We start from the raw sequence: 19,504 nt of genomic DNA, 5'->3' as shown, positions 1-19,504 counted from the left end.
TTGAGGGGGTTGTGGATCCCGCACTGTGGCCTGGGGTGACAGAGTTCCCAGGGGACACTGTGGAGACAGGAGAAGCCGGGCTGGTTGAGGCACTTGTAGATCCTTCATTGAGGCCTGGTGTGGAAGAGCCAGAAGCTGACACAGTGCTGTGAGGTGAGCCTACACTGCTTGAGGGGATTGTGGATCCCCCACTGAGGCCTGTGGTGCCAGAGCTCCAAGGGAACACTGTGGAGAGAGGAGAAGCCGGGCTAGAGCCTTCACCAAACTCCGGTGTGGAAGAGCCAGCAGTTGACACGGTGCTGTGTGGTGACCCTGTACTGCCTGAGGGGGTTGTGGATCCTCCCCCTAGACCTTGGGTCCCAGAGCTCCCAGAGGAAACTGTGGAGAGAGGAGAAGTGGGGCTCGTTGAGGGGCTTGTAGATCCCTCACTGAGTCCCAGTGTGGAAGAGCCAGCAGCTGACACGGTGCTGTGTGGGGAGCCGGCACTGCTTGAGGGGGTTGTGGATCCTGCTCCAAACGCTGGGGTGAGAGAGATCCCAGGGGACACTGTGGAGAAAGAAGAAGTGGGACTCGTTGAGTCCCTTGTAGATCCTTCACTGAGCCCCAGTGTGGAAGAGCCAGCAGCTGACACCGTGCTGTGAGGTGACTCTGCACTTCCTGAGGGCGTTGTGGATCCCCCAACGAGGCCTGTGGTGCCAGAGCTCCCAGGCGACAAGGTAGAGAGAGGAGAAGCCGGGCTGGTTGAGGCGCCTGTAGATCCTTCACTGAGCCCGGGCGTGGAAGACCCAGCAGCTGACACGGTGTGTTGTGAGCCTACACTGGTTGAGGGGATTGTTGATCCCCCGCCGAGGCCTGGGGAAACAGAGCTCCCAGGAGACACTGTGGAAAGAGAAGCTGGGCTTGCTGAGGCGATTGTGGATCCTTCACTGAGCCCTGCTGCGGAAGAGCCAGCAGTTGACACTGTGCTGTGTGGTGAGACTGCAATGCTTGAGGAGGTTGTGGATCCGGTGCTGTGGCCTGTGGTGCCAGAAATCAAAGGGGACACTGTAGAGAGAGGAGAAGCCGGGCTAATTGAGGCACTTGTAGATCCTTCACTGAGGCCGGGTGTGGAAGAGCCAGCAGCTGACACAGTGCTGTGAGGAGAGACAGCACTGCTTGAGGGTGTTGTGGATCCTGCTCCAATGGCTGTGGTGAGAGAGATTTCATGGGACACTGTGGAGATGGGAGAAGTGGGGCTCGTTGAGGCCCTTGAAGATCCTTCAACGAGCCCCAGTGTGGAAGAGCCAGCAGCTGACATGGTACTGTGTGCTGAGCCTGCACTGCCAGAGGAGGTTGTGGATTCCGCGCTGATGTCTGGGGTGCCAGAGATCCCAGGGGACACTGTGGAGATAGGAGAAGTGGGGCTCGTTGAGGCTCTTGTAGAACCTTCACTGAGGCCCGGTGTAGAAGAGTCAGCAGGTGACACGGTGGTCTGTGGTGAACCTGCACTACTTGAGGGGGCTGTGGGTCCCGAGCTGACACCTGGGGTGCCAGCGCTCCCAGGGGACACTGTGGAGAGAAGAGTAGCTAGGCTCGTTGAGGCACTTGTAGATCCTTCACTGACCCCCAGTGTGGAAGAGCCATCAGTTGACATGGTGCTGTGGGGTGAGACAGCACTGCTTGAGGGGGTTGTGGATCCCCCGCCGAGGCCTGGCGTGGCAGAGCCCCCAGGGGACACTGTGGAGATAGGAGAAGTGGGGCTTGTTGAGGCACTTGTGGATCCTTCACTGAGGCCTGGAGTGGAAGAGCCAGCAGCTGACAGGGTGCTGTGTGGTGAGCCTGCACTGCTTGAGGGGGTTGTGGATTCCCCGCCAGGGCTTGGAGTGACAGAACTCCCAGAGGACACTGTTGAGAGAGAAGCCGGGCTCATTGAGGCACTTGTGGATCCTTCACTGAGGCCTGTTGTGGAAGAGCCAGCAGCTGACACAGTGCTGTGTGGTGAGCCTACACTGCCTGAGGGGGTTGTGGATCCCGTGCCAAAGCCAGTGGTGCCAGAGCTCCCAGGCGACACGGTAGAGAGGGGAAGAGCTGGGCTCATTGAGGCGCTTGTAGATCCTTCACTGAGGCCCGATGTGGAAGAGCCAGCAGCTGACACAGTGCTGTGAGGTGAGACAGCACTGCTTGAGGGGGTTGTGGATCCCGCACTGTGGCCTGGGGTGACAGAGTTCCCAGGGGACACTGTGGAGACAGGAGAAGCCGGGCTGGTTGAGGCACTTGTAGATCCTTCATTGAGGCCTGGTGTGGAAAAGCCAGCAGCTGACACAGTGCTGTGAGGTGAGCCTACACTGCTTGAGGGGATGGTGGATCCCCCACTGAGGCCTGTGGTGCCAGAGCTCCAAGGGAACACTGTGGAGAGAGGAGAAGCCGGGCTAGAGCCTTCACCAAACTCCAGTGTGGAAGAGCCAGCAGTTGACACGGTGCTGTGTGGTGACCCTGTACTGCCTGAGGGGGTTGTGGATCCTCCCCCTAGACCTTGGGTCCCAGAGCTCCCAGAGGAAACTGTGGAGAGAGGAGAAGTGGGGCTCGTTGAGGGGCTTGTAGATCCCTCACTGAGTCCCAGTGTGGAAGAACCAGCAGCTGACACAGTGCTGTGTGGGGAGCCGGCACTGCTTGAGGGGGTTGTGGATCCTGCTCCAAACGCTGGGGTGAGAGAGATCCCAGGGGACACTGTGGAGAAAGAAGAAGTGGGACTCGTTGAGTCCCTTGTAGATCCTTCACTGAGCCCCAGTGTGGAAGAGCCAGCAGCTGACACCGTGCTGTGAGGTGACTCTGCACTTCCTGAGGGCGTTGTGGATCCCCCAACGAGGCCTGTGGTGCCAGAGCTCCCAGGCGACAAGGTAGAGAGAGGAGAAGCCGGGCTGGTTGAGGCACCTGTAGATCCTTCACTGAGCCCGGGCGTGGAAGACCCAGCAGCTGACACGGTGTGTTGTGAGCCTACACTGGTTGAGGGAATTGTTGATCCCCCGCCGAGGCCTGGGGAAACAGAGCTCCCAGGAGACACTGTGGAAAGAGAAGCTGGGCTTGTTGAGGCGATTGTGGATCCTTCACTGAGCCCTGCTGCGGAAGAGCCAGCAGTTGACACCGTGCTGTGTGGTGAGACTGCAATGCTTGAGGGGGTTGTGGATCCCGTGCTGTGGCCTGTGGTGCCAGAAATCAAAGGGGACACTGTAGAGAGAGGAGAAGCTGGGCTAATTGAGGCACTTGTAGATCCTTCACTGAGGCCGGGTGTGGAAGAGCCAGCAGCTGACACAGTGCTGTGAGGAGAGACAGCACTGCTTGAGGGTGTTGTGGATCCTGCTCCAATGGCTGTGGTGAGAGAGATTTCATGGGACACTGTGGAGATGGGAGAAGTGGGGCTCGTTGAGGCCCTTGAAGATCCTTCACTGAGCCCCAGTGTAGAAGAGCCAGCAGCTGACACGGTACTGTGTGCTGAGCCTGCACTGCCAGAGGAGGTTGTGGATTCCGCGCTGATGTCTGGGGTGCCAGAGATCCCAGGGGACACTGTGGAGATAGGAGAAGTGGGGCTCGTTGAGGCTCTTGTAGATCCTTCACTGAGGCCCGGTGTAGAAGAGTCAGCAGGTGACACGGTGGTCTGTGGTGAACCTGCACTACTTGAGGGGGCTGTGGATCCCGAGCTGACACCTGGGGTGCCAGCGCTCCCAGGGGACACTGTGGAGAGAAGAGTAGCTAGGCTCGTTGAGGCACTTGTAGATCCTTCACTGACCCCCAGTGTGGAAGAGCCATCAGTTGACATGGTGCTGTGGGGTGAGACAGCACTGCTTGAGGGGGTTGTGGATCCCCCGCCGAGGCCTGGGGTGGCAGAGCCCCCAGGGGACACTGTGGAGATAGGAGAAGTGGGGCTTGTTGAGGCACTTGTGGATCCTTCACTGAGGACTGGAGTGGAAGAGCCAGCAGCTGACAGGGTGCTGTGTGGTGAGCCTGCACTGCTTGAGAGGGTTGTGGATTCCCCGCCAGGGCTTGGAGTGACAGAACTCCCAGAGGACACTGTTGAGAGAGAAGCCGGGCTCATTGAGGCACTTGTGGATCCTTCACTGAGGCCTGTTGTGGAAGAGCCAGCAGCTGACACAGTGCTGTGTGGTGAGCCTACACTGCCTGAGGGGGTTGTGGATCCCGTGCCAAAGCCAGTGGTGCCAGAGCTCCCAGGCGACACGGTAGAGAGGGGAAGAGCTGGGCTCATTGAGGCGCTTGAAGATCCTTCACTGAGGCCCGATGTGGAAGAGCCAGCCGCTGACACAGTGCTGTGAGGTGAGACAGCACTGCTTGAGGGGGTTGTGGATCCCGCACTGTGGCCTGGGGTGACAGAGTTCCCAGGGGACACTGTGGAGACAGGAGAAGCCGGGCTGGTTGAGGCACTTGTAGATCCTTCATTGAGGCCTGGTGTGGAAGAGCCAGCAGCTGACACAGTGCTGTGAGGAGAGACAGCACTGCTTGAGGGTGTTGTGGATCCTGCTCCAACGGCTGTGGTGAGAGAGATTTCATGGGACACTGTGGAGATGGGAGAAGTGGGGCTCATTGAGGCCCTTGAAGATCCTTCACTGAGCCCCAGTGTGGAAGAGCCAGCAGCTGACACGGTACTGTGTGCTGAGCCTGCACTGCCAGAGGAGGTTGTGGATTCCGCGCTGATGTCTGGGGTGCCAGAGATCCCAGGGGACACTGTGGAGATAGGAGAAGTGGGGCTCGTTGAGGCTCTTGTAGAACCTTCACTGAGGCCCGGTGTAGAAGAGTCAGCAGGTGACACGGTGGTCTGTGGTGAGCCTGCACTACTTGAGGAGGCTGTGGATCCCGAGCTGACACCTGGGGTGCCAGCGCTCCCAGGGGACACTGTGGAGAGAAGAGTAGCTAGGCTCGTTGAGGCACTTGTAGATCCTTCACTGACCCCCAGTGTGGAAGATCCAGCAGCTGACATGGTGCTGTGGGGTGAGACAGCACTGCTTGAGGGGGTTGTGGATCCCCCGCCGAGGCCTGGGGTGGCAGAGCCCCCAGGGGACACTGTTGAGAGAGAAGCCAGGCTCGTTGAGGCACTTGTGGATCCTTCACTGAGGCCTGGAGTGGAAGAGCCAGCAGCTGACAGGGTGCTGTGTGGTGAGCCTGCACTGCTTGAGGGGGTTGTGGATTCCCCGCCAGGGCTTGGAGTGACAGAACTCCCAGAGGACACTGTTGAGAGAGAAGCCGGGCTCATTGAGGCACTTGTGGATCCTTCACTGAGGCCTGTTGTGGAAGAGCCAGCAGCTGACACAGTGCTGTGAGGTGAGACAGCACTGCTTGAGGGGGTTGTGGATCCCGCACTGTGGCCGGGGGTGACAGAGTTCCCAGGGGACACTGTGGAGACAGGAGAAGCCGGGCTGGTTGAGGCACTTGTAGATCCTTCATTGAGGCCTGGTGTGGAAGAGCCAGCAGCTGACACAGTGCTGTGAGGTGAGCCTACACTGCTTGAGGGGATTGTGGATCCCCCACTGAGGCCTGTGGTGCCAGAGCTCCAAGGGAACACTGTGGAGAGAGGAGAAGCCGGGCTAGAGCCTTCACCAAACTCCGGTGTGGAAGAGCCAGCAGTTGGCACGGTGCTGTGTGGTGACCCTGTACTGCCTGAGAGGGTTGTGGATCCTCCCCCTAGACTTTGGGTCCCAGAGCTCCCAGAGGAAACTGTGGAGAGAGGAGAAGTGGGGCTCGTTGAGGGGCTTGTAGATCCCTCACTGAGTCCCAGTGTGGAAGAGCCAGCAGCTGACACGGTGCTGTGTGGGGAGCCGGCACTGCTTGAGGGGGTTGTGGATCCTGCTCCAAACGCTGGGGTGAGAGAGATCCCAGGGGACACTGTGGAGAAAGAAGAAGTGGGACTCGTTGAGTCCCTTGTAGATCCTTCACTGAGCCCCAGTGTGGAAGAGCCAGCAGCTGACACCGTGCTGTGAGGTGACTCTGCACTTCCTGAGGGCGTTGTGGATCCCCCACCGAGGCCTGTGGTGCCAGAGCTCCCAGGCGACAAGGTAGAGAGAGGAGAAGCCGGGCTGGTTGAGGCGCCTGTAGATCCTTCACTGAGCCCGGGCGTGGAAGACCCAGCAGCTGACACGGTACTGTGTGCTGAGCCTGCACTGCCAGAGGGAGTTGTGGATTCCGCGCTGATGTCTGGGGTGCCAGAGATCCCAGGGGACACTGTGGAGATAGGAAAAGTGGGGCTCGTTGAGGCTCTTGTAGATCCTTCACTGAGGCCCGGTGTAGAAGAGTCAGCAGGTGACACGGTGTTGTGAGGAGAGACAGCACTGCTTGAGGGGGTTGTGGATCCTGCTCCAAGGGCTGGAGTGCCAGAGTTCCCAGGGGACACTGTGGAGATAGGAGAAGTGGGGCTCCTTGAGGCGCTTGTTGATCCTTCACTGAGGCCCGATGTGGAAGAGCCAGCAGCTGACACAGTGCTGTAAGGTGAGACAGCACTGCTTGAGGGGGTTGTGGATCCCGCACTGTGGCCGGGGGTGACAGAGTTCCCAGGGGACACTGTGGAGACAGGAGAAGCCGGGCTGGTTGAGGCACTTGTAGATCCTTCACTGAGGCCTGTTGTGGAAGAGCCAGCAGCTGACAGGGTGCTGTGAGGTGAGCCTACACTGCTTGAGGGGATTGTGGATCCCCCACTGAGGCCTGTGGTGCCAGAGCTCCAAGGGAACACTGTGGAGAGAGGAGAAGCCGGGCTAGAGCCTTCACCAAACTCCGGTGTGGAAGAGCCAGCAGTTGACACGGTGCTGTGTGGTGTCCCTGTACTGCCTGAGGGGGTTGTGGATCCTCCCCCTAGACCTTGGGTCCCAGAGCTCCCAGAGGAAACTGTGGAGAGAGGAGAAGTGGGGCTCGTTGAGGGGCTTGTAGATCCCTCACTGAGTCCCAGTGTGGAAGAGCTAGCAGCTGACACGGTGCTGTGTGGGGAGCCGGCACTGCTTGAGGGGGTTGTGGATCCTGCTCCAAACGCTGGGGTGAGAGAGATCCCAGGGGACACTGTGGAGAAAGAAGAAGTGGGACTCGTTGAGTCCCTTGTAGATCCTTCACTGAGCCCCAGTGTGGAAGAGCCAGCAGCTGACACGGTACTGTTTGCTGAGCCTGCACTGCCAGAGGGAGTTGTGGATTCCGCGCTGATGTCTGGGGTGCCAGAGATCCCAGGGGACACTGTGGAGATAGGAGAAGTGGGGCTCATTGAGGCTCTTGTAGATCCTTCACTGAGGCCCGGTGTAGAAGAGTCAGCAGGTGACACGGTGTTGTGAGGAGAGACAGGACTGCTTGAGGGTTTTGTGGATCCTGCTCCAAGGGCTGGAGTGCCAGAGTTCCCAGGGGACACTGTGGAGATAGGAGAAGTGGGGCTCCTTGAGGCGCTTGTTGATCCTTCACTGAGGCCCGATGTGGAAGAGCCAGCCGCTGACACAGTGCTGTGAGGTGAGACAGCACTGCTTGAGGGGGTTGTGGATCCTGCTCCAACGGCTGTGGTGAGAGAGATTTCATGGGACACTGTGGAGATGGGAGAAGTGGGGCTCGTTGAGGCCCTTGAAGATCCTTCACTGAGCCCCAGTGTGGAAGAGCCAGCAGCTGACATGGTACTGTGTGCTGAGCCTGCACTGCCAGAGGAGGTTGTGGATTCCGCGCTGATGTCTGGGGTGCCAGAGATCCCAGGGGACACTGTGGAGATAGGAGAAGTGGGGCTCGTTGAGGCTCTTGTAGAACCTTCACTGAGGCCCGGTGTAGAAGAGTCAGCAGGTGACACGGTGGTCTGTGGTGAGCCTGCACTACTTGAGGAGGCTGTGGATCCCGAGCTGACACCTGGGGTGCCAGCGCTCCCAGGGGACACTGTGGAGAGAAGAGTAGCTAGGCTCGTTGAGGCACTTGTAGATCCTTCACTGACCCCCAGTGTGGAAGAGCCATCAGTTGACATGGTGCTGTGGGGTGAGACAGCACTGCTTGAGGGGGTTGTGGATCCCCCGCCGAGGCCTGGCGTGGCAGAGCCCCCAGGGGACACTGTGGAGATAGGAGAAGTGGGGCTTGTTGAGGCACTTGTGGATCCTTCACTGAGGCCTGGAGTGGAAGAGCCAGCAGCTGACAGGGTGCTGTGTGGTGAGCCTGCACTGCCTGAGGGGGTTGTGGATTCCCCGCCAGGGCTTGGAGTGACAGAACTCCCAGAGGACACTGTTGAGAGAGAAGCCGGGCTCATTGAGGCACTTGTGGATCCTTCACTGAGGCCTGTTGTGGAAGAGCCAGCAGCTGACACAGTGCTGTGTGGTGAGCCTACACTGCCTGAGGGGGTTGTGGATCCCGTGCCAAAGCCAGTGGTGCCAGAGCTCCCAGGCGACACGGTAGAGAGGGGAAGAGCTGGGCTCATTGAGGCGCTTGTAGATCCTTCACTGAGGCCCGATGTGGAAGAGCCAGCCGCTGACACAGTGCTGTGAGGTGAGACAGCACTGCTTGAGGGGGTTGTGGATCCCGCACTGTGGCCTGGGGTGACAGAGTTCCCAGGGGACACTGTGGAGACAGGAGAAGCCGGGCTGGTTGAGGCACTTGTAGATCCTTCATTGAGGCCTGGTGTGGAAAAGCCAGAAGCTGACACAGTGCTGTGAGGTGAGCCTACACTGCTTGAGGGGATTGTGGATCCCCCACTGAGGCCTGTGGTGCCAGAGCTCCAAGGGAACACTGTGGAGAGAGGAGAAGCCGGGCTAGAGCCTTCACCAAACTCCGGTGTGGAAGAGCCAGCAGTTGACACGGTGCTGTGTGGTGACCCTGTACTGCCTGAGGGGGTTGTGGATCCTCCCCCTAGACCTTGGGTCCCAGAGCTCCCAGAGGAAACTGTGGAGAGAGGAGAAGTGGGGCTCGTTGAGGGGCTTGTAGATCCCTCACTGAGTCCCAGTGTGGAAGAACCAGCAGCTGACACAGTGCTGTGTGGGGAGCCGGCACTGCTTGAGGGGGTTGTGGATCCTGCTCCAAACGCTGGGGTGAGAGAGATCCCAGGGGACACTGTGGAGAAAGAAGAAGTGGGACTCGTTGAGTCCCTTGTAGATCCTTCACTGAGCCCCAGTGTGGAAGAGCCAGCAGCTGACTCGGTACTGTGTGCTGAGCCTGCACTGCCAGAGGGAGTTGTGGATTCCGCGCTGATGTCTGGGGTGCCAGAGATCCCAGGGGACACTGTGGAGATAGGAGAAGTGGGGCTCGTTGAGGCTCTTGTAGATCCTTCACTGAGGCCCGGTGTAGAAGAGTCAGCAGGTGACACGGTGTTGTGAGGAGAGACAGCACTGCTTGAGGGTGTTGTGGATCCTGCTCCAAGGGCTGGAGTGCCAGAGTTCCCTGGGGACACTGTGGAGATAGGAGAAGTGGGGCTCCTTGAGGCGCTTGTTGATCCTTCACTGAGGCCTGGTATGGAAGAGTCAGCAGCTGACCCGGTGTTCTGCAGTGAGACTTCAGTGCCTGTGATGGGTTTAGATGTCTTACTGGTACCTGCCATTGGGGAGGTTTCAGGAAACGCTGTTTGATCTTTTGACCCTGGGCTGCTTGTTGAGTTTGTGGACTCGCTGTGTCCAGAAGTCATTGCATCGGCAAGTGACACTGTCGTTTGGGAGGTGCTGGGGCTGCTAGGGTATATCATAGATCTCCCACCAGCACCTGGGACAGCGGAGCTCCCAGATGGCACCATATTGGGAGTTGAGCCTGGGCTGCCGCTTAATGTGGTCTCTATTTCATTGAGGAGTGGGTTTGTAGAGATGTCAGGTGGCACTGTGGTGTGAATCGAACCTGGGCTCTTCTCGAAGTTTGTAGTGTTTTCATCAGGTTTTGGTGTGGAGGATCCATGTTCAGACACTCCGTTGTGTATTGAACCTTGGCTAACTAACCTTGGTGTTGAAGTTGTATCAGGTATTCCTGATGTGCCTGTGGGTTTAGAAAAATCAGATAATATGGTATTGTTTATGATTTTCTCCTTGTGTTTTGTGGCATTCAGTCCTATGGCAGCTGGGCTGGGACATAATTCCTCAGCCCACAGTATGGCTGCTCAGCTCTGTTTTGGACAGGTACCGGAAGTGTCAGGTAAACCTGTGGTTTTGGAGTAATATGCTTTGCTGGTGCATACATAGTTTTCTCTTCTGTGGAATTCAATAGTGTATCAGTTTGTCTAGTGGGTATCATGTCACTAGATAATTTCCTGGGTATTAATTGTGATTTCTGACCTGATTTGTTAATAATACGGCCATGAATGCTTATAAATGTGTATGGTTATGTAGAACCATATTTATATACGTCTGTATAATATGTCCTGCACATTCCTCTCTCAGGACACTGGGATACATGCGTTTACTCAGGTCTCTGGCATGAAGTGGAGCACAGGGTTGTACTCACACAAATGCCCTGCGCATATTCCTCTCGTTCCTCTCACTCTGTGATTTGCAGACCACATGCTCACCCTGTGTCATGGTCTCTTACTTATCCTCTATGTGTGACCCCCTAACCTCTACACAGGCAGTTGCCACCAAGGCGGGGCAACAGGAAAGCCAATGCAGTCATCCATTGCCACAGAAAATGCTGTCTCTGTCCTTTCTCTCCAGAAGTATTCACACACACAAGGGCTGGCCCCCCTAGCTGGGGTGCTGCCACCTCTACCTGACCGTCCCGCAGCCCTCACAGCCTGCGGAGGGGGTGCGTCCTGCCCCTCGTCCCTCTGCCCATTCAGCAGGCTGCAGCTATGTAGGAGTAAGAGAATCAGGTTCGGCCCAGGGACTGGAAGGCCAACTCCGTCTTCTCTGTGCCACTTTGAGTGTGTGGCTGGACATGTAAGACTGTGCTTTCCTGTGTGAGATGGGAATATAATCCCCGGCTCCTCTTCAACCTGCCTATGAGATGAATCGGATCATATATGGACAGAGTAGGTGACAATGCTGCCATCTGCTTAGGGGTTCTTAGCAATTCTCCAGAACAGCGTATAGGGGACCCCTTAGAGAGGGCAGGGTGTGTGGCAGCACAATGAGGGGGCACAGAGGCCCCCCCAAGGTAGGGCAAGAGTCCACAGAGGGGCTGGCCACTCCCTCAGCCTCTTGCTGAGGAAGTCTTCCAGGAAAAAATAATGCCTAATCCATTATTTTTTCCTTCTTCTTTAAAAAAAGGAGTTTCAGGCTGGGTGCGGTGGCTCACGCTTGTAATCCTAGCACTCTGGGAGACCAAGGTGGGCGGATCGTTTGAGCTCAGGAGTTCGAAACCAAGAACTCCTGAGCAAGAGCGAGACCCCGTCTCTACTATAAAATAGAAAGAAATTAATTGGCCAACTAATATATATAGAAAAAATTAGCCGGGCATGCTGGTGCATGCCTGTAGTCCCAGCTACTCGGGAGGCTGAGGCAGGAGGATTGCTTGAGCCCAGGAGTGTGAGGTTGCTGTGAGCGAGGCTGACGCCATGGCACTCACTCTAGCCTGGGCAACAAAGGGAGACTCCATCTAAAAAAAAAAAAGGAGTTTCTTGGGTTTACTCATAAATTTTACTGGACTTTTTAAGTTATAAAAGTAGAATACGTTCGTTGTCACAAGTCAAGCAATGAAAAGGCATATAAAGGCAGTTTACAATTATCACCCTAACCGACTCACAGAGAACAAAGAGAGGTGGGGACACCAGCATTTACTGGCTACGAGTCGGACCCCCGCACTCGCCCTAGCACAGGACCTACTGCAATTGGAGCTCCGGGATTCTGCGACTGCCCATGGGATGGCTTTGCCTCGCAGGCTGTAAACTCTGAGAGTAGAGAGCCTCTCTGCCCCAGAGCGATGCTCAGTGTGAAGGTCTTCAGTACATGAGCCAGCGAACACTGCAAAGTCTACCAGACACTTTCTCTTAGGCACTGAGCATGTATTCATGACAACCCTGCGAGGTAGACATTGCTGTTTCTGTTTTACCCATGCATCCAGGTTCTGAGGTTAAATACTTCCCCAAGTCACTGCGCTTGTAAGATAGAATACAAGCACATTCTAAAGATGGCTTTTACTTTTAGCAGCAGAAAAGGGTTCAGGGAGTTAAGCAGAGGAAGGGAAAGGTCTCAAGGCAGGGAACAGCATGTGCGGAGGCTCAAAGGCAAATAAGTGCTCATTGCACCTTTGCAGTGGGGCTGAGGGAAGCTGGGAAGGTGGGCATGATCCCAGCCTGGAAGTGGGGTTTGGACTTGACCGAGCAGCAGCGTCCAGCAAAAAGCTGTGATCCCAGCCATGCCTTGGAAGCTGTGCCCTGGAGGCTGCACGAAGGGGCCACAGCAGTCACATGGTGGGCCACCAGGGGACCCAAAGAAGACAGGGACACTCTGTGGAGTGGAGGGGACTGCTTTAGACACCTGCTCTCTTTTGTCTTTATTCCTGAACTCATACAATTTTCTCCATTTTGTTACCATTTGATCTGTCCTTAACCACCCACGTCTCCATGACAATTGCCCTCCTGGATCACACTGAGCTCTGAGTGACTGAATTCCTGTCCCTCTCATTGTCTCATAGAGCTGCTCTACCTCTTTCTAGAATCTTTCATCTGCTTGAGTTCCCAAGGCACCAGCCCCTCCTACAGTCCTTCTCCCCAGCTCTTCCCTGCTCACCATCTAAGTGGGAGCCCCAGGCTAAAGGTTTTGGCTCTGCCACCCCATCCTGTGGGCAGGCAAGCTCCTCCATGCCACAGCTTTGCATTCTCTGCGGGAGGGACAAGGGAACAGTGCCCTGGTGAATAGGTTCACATCCCTCTCAGCCCAGTATCCTGGGGGCAACAGTGTCCCCAAAAGATGTGGGAGAGCAGGTGAGGCTTCCCTCCCAAGGTCAACCTCCAGGGTCAGAGTGCCCCACAAGGAAACCGGGCAAAAGAAAAGCACATTTCTCCTGCAAAGAAACTCGAATGGCCAACCAGTCTATGAGAAGTAAAAAGTAAATACACTTTACCAGGAAGCAAAGAAATTCAAAACAAAGCAAGATACTATTTATTTTTTACCTATCAAATCACACAATGTTAGATGACCATAATAGCTGGTGTCGGTTGGGGCATTCTCGTGTGATGTCAGTGGATGTGGGTTTGGTGTCACAGTTCTAGGGGATAATTTGAAAATATGCCTCAGGGACCGCAGGAATAGTCATGCCATTTTAACGATGCCATTTCTTGTGACCGATCCTAAAACAATCTGATGAAGATATAAAAAGAAATTTATACAAGAATGTTTACTGCATCATTGTCTATTCTAGTGGAACACTGGGGTAAACATGTCCAACAATAGACAAATAGGAGATTGGTTAGATGACTGTGGTAGTCCATAGAACAGAATCATAATCAGCCATTAAAATATGAACTGCCCACAGAATAAATCTAAATACACATTCGGAAATAAACCAAAATGTTAACAGTGTTTATCTGAGTGGTAAGGTTAAGGGAGATTTTTCTTCTTTTTGTCTATATTTTCTGAATGTTTCACAACAGATATGCCTTCATTTTATAATTTTTTAAACACAATAAATGTCTGGGCATTGTGGCTCATGTCTGTAATCCCAGCACTTTGGGAGGCTGAGGTGGGAGGATCACTTGAGGCCAGGAGTTCGAGACCAGCCTGAGCAACAGCAAGACCCTGTCTCTATAAAAAGAAAAATTAGCTGGGCGCCATGGCATATGCCTGTAGTCCCAGCTACTGGAGAGGCTGAGAGAGGAGGATCGCTTGAGCCCAGGAGTTTGCGGTTGCAGTGAGTTATGATCACACCGCTGCACTCTAGCTGGGACAATAGAATGAGACGCTGTCTCAAAAGAAAGGGAAGGGAAGGGGAAGGGGAAGGGGAAGGGAGAGGAGAAAAGAAAGAAAAGGGAAGAAAGAAAAGGAAAGAAAGAAAGAAAATAATGTATGTGCACTCTTGGAGAAGCCAGGGAAAATCACTCACTGTTAATGTGTGCCAAGCTGGGATTCCCCAGATCTTCATGATCGAAACACTTTAAAAAATTTACCTATTCCCTCACGTTGCATCTGGGTCATTAAAGATGCCAGGCAGCTCTCCTACTAAGCATGTAAAGTTTGGTACTTTCTTGTTCTGTCTAAAAGTTACAATGTAGTATCTCATTAAACAAGTAAAGTTGAGTACTTTCTTGTCCCGTTTATAGTTTTTTATTGCATCTTCATTCTACATGTATTTGGATGTTTCTTTAAAACAATAATTATTTAATGAAGGCAGCAGGTTTGTCAAGCAAATCTTTCACATTGTCACATTCTTGGGGAAGAGCGTTAGCACCGCAGGGACATATCTGAAGACCACCCCCAAACTACGAGACTGTCCCCTCCTACCACCCTCAAAACACATTTCTGCCAGTGGTGAAATCAGTCAGTGGGGTCCCCAGCAGCCCTCGCACCCCCACCCTGCCCAAGAGGCAGAGGCTGTGTTGGCAGCACCCCTCCCATGAGGTACGGAGTGGGAGCCCCGATGTGTATCCAAGATCAGCCTCTACACAGCTGTGTGACCTCGTGCAAGCCAGTGGACTTCTCTGAACTTCCATCTTCCCCTGGAAAATGGGGCCCTGACCATTCTGCTCATTCTAGAATATTCTCCAATCTTACAATGGCACTGGGATGAGCTGAGGTCACCCAGTCCTGGGTAGGCATTCAGGCTTGCCACACATGACCTCAGTGGCCTGGGTCTGTGTCCTTCCTGAAAGGTCATTCGTGCTTGGCAGAGTTGCAGTGAGACAGGACCGGGGCCACGCTGGCTCTTTCCTCTCCCCATACACACCCACAGTGAGTGGAGGGCTTCCTGACCCTCTAGTGCCAGCAGGCGGTGCCATTGCCTCCCTAAAATGACTGCCGCTGAAGCTTGGCGGAATGGGTTGAACTGTGTTCCCCCAAAAGATATCTCCAAGTATTAACCCATGGTACCTGTGAATGTGATCTTATTTGGAAATAGGAGGTTTTGCAGATATAATTAAGTTCAGGATCTCTAGATCAGATTTAGAATGGGCCCTAAATCCAAACACTGGTGTCCTCGTAAAAGAGATTTGATGCACAAGGAAGAGATCAGAGTGATGCTGCTATAAGCCAAGCAATACTGGCAGCTACCAGAAGCTGGAAGAAGCAAGGAAGGATCTTCCCCTAGAGCCTTTGAAGGGAGTATGGCACTAATGACAACCTTGATGTTCAGGCTTCCACACTGTAAGAGAATAAATTTCTGTTGCATTAAGCCACCAAGTTTGTGGTTATTTGTTGTAGCAGCCACAGGAAACTAACACAAATAGGCATCCCAATTATAGCAAGTGATAAGGAATGTGGCTTCTGGAGCCAGAAGGCTTGGATTCCAGTTGCAACTTTTCCAAGTAATGAATAGGAGACCTTGAGCAAATTATTTACCAGCTCTGTGCCTCAGTTTCCCCATGTATTAAAACAGAAATCAGTAACAGAACCTTCTTCCTAGGGTTGTTGTGAAAGTTAAATGAGATAATAGATACTTCGAACAGTGTCCAGCATATTAGCAGACCCTCAATGCACATCAGCCAGTTGTATTATTAATATCATGCCCAGACTCCGGGGTCACCGTGGCTCCCCAGGGAATATGTTTATCAATATTCCAGTTCTTTTCACAGCTATGTATGGCTTTGTCGGTTCTGAATTTGTCTAAAGCCTTTCAGCATCTATTAGTACTTCCTATACTGCTTCTCAACAGCCACCAAACTCGAATGACCTCACTCCTTGTAGCCTCTGAGGTCCCCTCTGCCCCCTTTCAGCTCTGGGCCCCTCTTGTAGCTTCAGCACCAGATTGGGCTGTGGCTGTTTCCCCATAGTCCCCATGGCAACTATGAACTGTTTGTTCATCCTGCCCCTTCCAGAGCACCTGCCCAGCTGTTTACTCAATGAGTAACTTTATTACTTTCTATAAAAAAAAAAGCACCACCTTTTAATTGCTCAAAAGCAATTAAGACGTCATTTTGAAACATCATGTGTGTTTCAAAGGTTGCCCCTTTGTCTATTGTGAACAAATCTGTTCTCACCTTTTCCACGCTCTTCCCAATTTTATAGAGGGTGAGCATTTCCCTCTCCACCTTCACCTTTCCAGGCTCAAGAACTCTGGTCCCTTCCAGCCCCTGCCCCAGCCCTTTGGGACAGGCACTTTGTCCCTCTCCCTTGTGAACATATTGGAACTTCGTGTACACAAAACAGGATATAGGTTCCAGTCCTCATTTGACTCCTGGCATTTTTCTGGCATTTTGTGGTCTTTGTCCCCCCTGCAGCACATGGGGAATGTAGAATTCTAGACTGTGCCCCTATTCCTGGAGGCTCTTCCCTGAGCCACAGGCCTCTAGGACTCCTCCACCCAGAAACTCCACAGTCACCCCAAGCTCAACAGGCCCAACTGGAGCCACTGCCACCCAGCAAATAGTGGCTCCTGCCCTCCCAGTCAATACAGCCTGCTGGACTGGCCACCTTGTTGCCCCCACAGCGCACCGTCAAGTGGAGCCTCCCTTTCCAGGGGAGGTGGGTTCCCCGCTAAGCCCTCACGTCCTTCTAGGATGGCTCTCGAGGCCTCTCCACAGGCCTCTCTGATGCTGCGCCCCAGCCCTGCTCAGCCCACAGAGGTTCCTCTGGTGTCTAAAAGTTTCAGCCCAACTTTCCTGCTCCGGTCACACACAGGCACACCAGCACCACCGCGCTTTCTCCTCCCAACCTCTCCCTCCTCCTGGCACGCGCCCCTCTCCTTCCAGGGCATTCCTATGCCCTAGCTCCCTGCACAGTCGTGGAAATGTTTTTCCTGCCTTCTCAGGGTGGTCTTCCTTCGCCCCACTGTCTGCATGTCCAAACCTGCCTCAGTCCTCAGCCTGCTGGCGTGCCCAGAAGACGGTGCAGACAGTAGGAAGGAAAGAAAGCTACGGATGTTGCCGGTGGTCTCTGACCTGACATCTGAACTGCTCCCCCCAGGACTCGGAATATATGCCTGTTGGGGGGTGAGGGGACTGCAGAGGATTGAGGTCCTCCAGAAGGAGGGTGGGCCCCCCACAAACCCCGTGTCAAAGGGTGGTCGTGTTAATTACCGGCTGTGCGGACCCAGGCAAGTCACCCATCCTCTCTGAGCCCTCGGTTCCTGTCCTGACTGACGCACGCAATTCTACCCAAGAGAATCCTATGAGCTACATGCTGTGAAATGGCTTTGTAATGGGGCAGCCCTCTGAGGGTGGGGCTCAGGGGTCGCTGGGTATAATCAGGCCTTCCAGAGCCCTCCAGAAGGGCCCTGCTTGCCTGGCCTCACCCCTTCCTCTGCTCTCTGCACTGACCATAGGTAGGTGTTTTCCTCACTCTTTTGCACTAACAGATTCACCTGTTATCTTTTCCATGTGATTATAAGCACCTTAGGGACGGGGCCTTTGGCTGCTGGTGGCTGTCTCTAAGACGTGACTGGGCCCACAGAGCAATGCCTCCATCATCAGCGTCACCACCACCACCATCCCCTCAGGTCACTGGGCCAGAGAGAGCTCCCAGGAGCAGCAAGGCCAGACCTGGCCAGCAGGGGTGGGGAGGGCCACCCCTAAGATTGACTCCCCCCCGCCACCCCCTCTGCCTCGCCCACAGCTTCCTATGCTCGATACATTTCCTTAAAGGGAATCTGTTATTGATGTATTCTCATAATGTCCCAAAACCCACACAATTCGACACTCCAGCCCTCACTCCTGTCCCGTCAGCTCCCCTTAGCATGTCTGGGGTGGGGGCAGACGTCTGTCTGGGCAGGCCAGGCTGAGTTCTTGACTAGGTGGCCAAGCTTGCCTCTTAGGTTACCTCACGGGTGCTCCACCAGGCTCCAGAGACCCCCCACTCCAGCTCCCCTGCCCCTCCCCACCCACCCCATGGGCTCCAACTCAAAGTCTCCCTCTCCTGCCACCCCTCAGCCCTGCCCACCCCTTCCTTGGGGCTCCTCCGTGCCTGAGGGAAATTGGCCTGCACCCGACATGACCACAAGAGGCTCAACAAGGACCCCAAGCCTGTGTCCCCTCCCCCAGACTCTCAGTCATTTCTAACTAGAAGGGCTCCCCCAGGTTAGGGGGCAAAGCTGCCAGATACCCCAGGACTCCCTCCCCACCAGCGGGACAGCAGCCTGTGCTGTGAGTGGCTCTGTGACCTGGGAAGACCTGGCCCTCGGATGCAGCCCTGAGGATGAGGGCAGGCCGAGACCACCGTGTATGTGACAGAAAGCCCCTTGTCCTCTGGGAGAGCCTGGGGAGAGCAAGATGGGTGGATTTCGGTGGCCCCTCGCCCTGAGGCCGGGGCTGTGTGCAGGGCTGTGACCTGCACAACCACAGGCACCCACTGGCCTCCAGAGTGACCCCTGTAGGATCCCAAAGGCAGGATGAGGTCACAGCACAATCTCCAGCCTTTTGGCAGTCCCCTTCCTTGCAAAAGGAGGCAGGGAGGCCTGTACCCCGCCAGCCCCCAGCACCAGCCCGGGCACACTCACTCTGTGTCTGTGTTGTTGCAGCAAGGGTGGTGGCAGATGCCCAGAGCCGGAGAGCCAGCGGCAGGATCCAGATCACCAGCATCTCCCGGAAGGGACCCAGGCAACACCGTCTTCCCTCGTCAGGAAGGACCAAGAAGTGAGAGCCTCCCAAGAAGGGATCAGCTATATAAAGGACCCCAGAGACCTTTGCCTTGAAGAAGGACAATGCCAGGCCCAGGGTGGAGGTGAGGTGATGACATGTAGTGGGTGGTTTATGGTGACCACAGGGAGTGGCGACAAAGGACAGCCTTCAACCTCCTTCCCTCTGACTGCTGGAGCACTGACTGCCCTGAGCCAGAGTCTCTTCAGCGGAAGCCAGAGCCACAGTGGGGCAGAGCCAGAGGGAGGGACAGAGGCCAGAGGTGTGACATTGGCAATGGATGCCAAGGGCTGGGGGCCAAGGACCGCCAACCAGAGAGGGCCATGGAGGGAGGGTCAGCCAGCCAGAGGCCAGGCCACATGAAGAGACCTCACCCCTGCCCCACAGAAGCCTCTCTTAGGTCCAGCCTTTCTTCCCCAACACCCAGCCCCTTCCCCACCAGTTGGCCCCTTTCAAATTTCTAGTACTTTCCCCCAGGGCCCAGCTCCCAGCTCCCAGCCCTTACCCCTGGGTGGAGTGTCCACTCACACCGGACACTTTATGGTCCTGGTCCCCACCTCTGGCCAGAAAGAGAGGTGAGGAAATGCCACGGCCAGTCCCTGCCTAGTGCAAAGGTTGCAGAGGCCTCTCCCAAACCCCCACCCAAAGAGCCAAGAAGACAAATTATTCCTGACCCTCCTTAGCTGGTCAGTTCCCCACAGCGAACAGGAGGGCCCGTCCCAGTACAGACAGGCCCTGCTGCAAGTACGTGTTTGCAATCAGGGCTTGGGGGCTCAAGGGGTTTGGGGAGGCCCATCCTCACAATAGGCCACTGGCCCGGGCAGCTCCACCCACGTCCCTGACCCAGCACCAGGGCTCTAATTCCTCCCAAAGCCCCAGCCCTAAGCTCCC

Source organism: Microcebus murinus, chromosome 19, assembly GCF_040939455.1.
Source record: "Microcebus murinus isolate Inina chromosome 19, M.murinus_Inina_mat1.0, whole genome shotgun sequence".
NCBI classification, from domain to species: Eukaryota; Metazoa; Chordata; class Mammalia; order Primates; family Cheirogaleidae; genus Microcebus; species Microcebus murinus.
The sequence above is the reverse complement of the archived record's forward strand: the minus strand, read 5'-3'. Positions refer to the sequence as shown.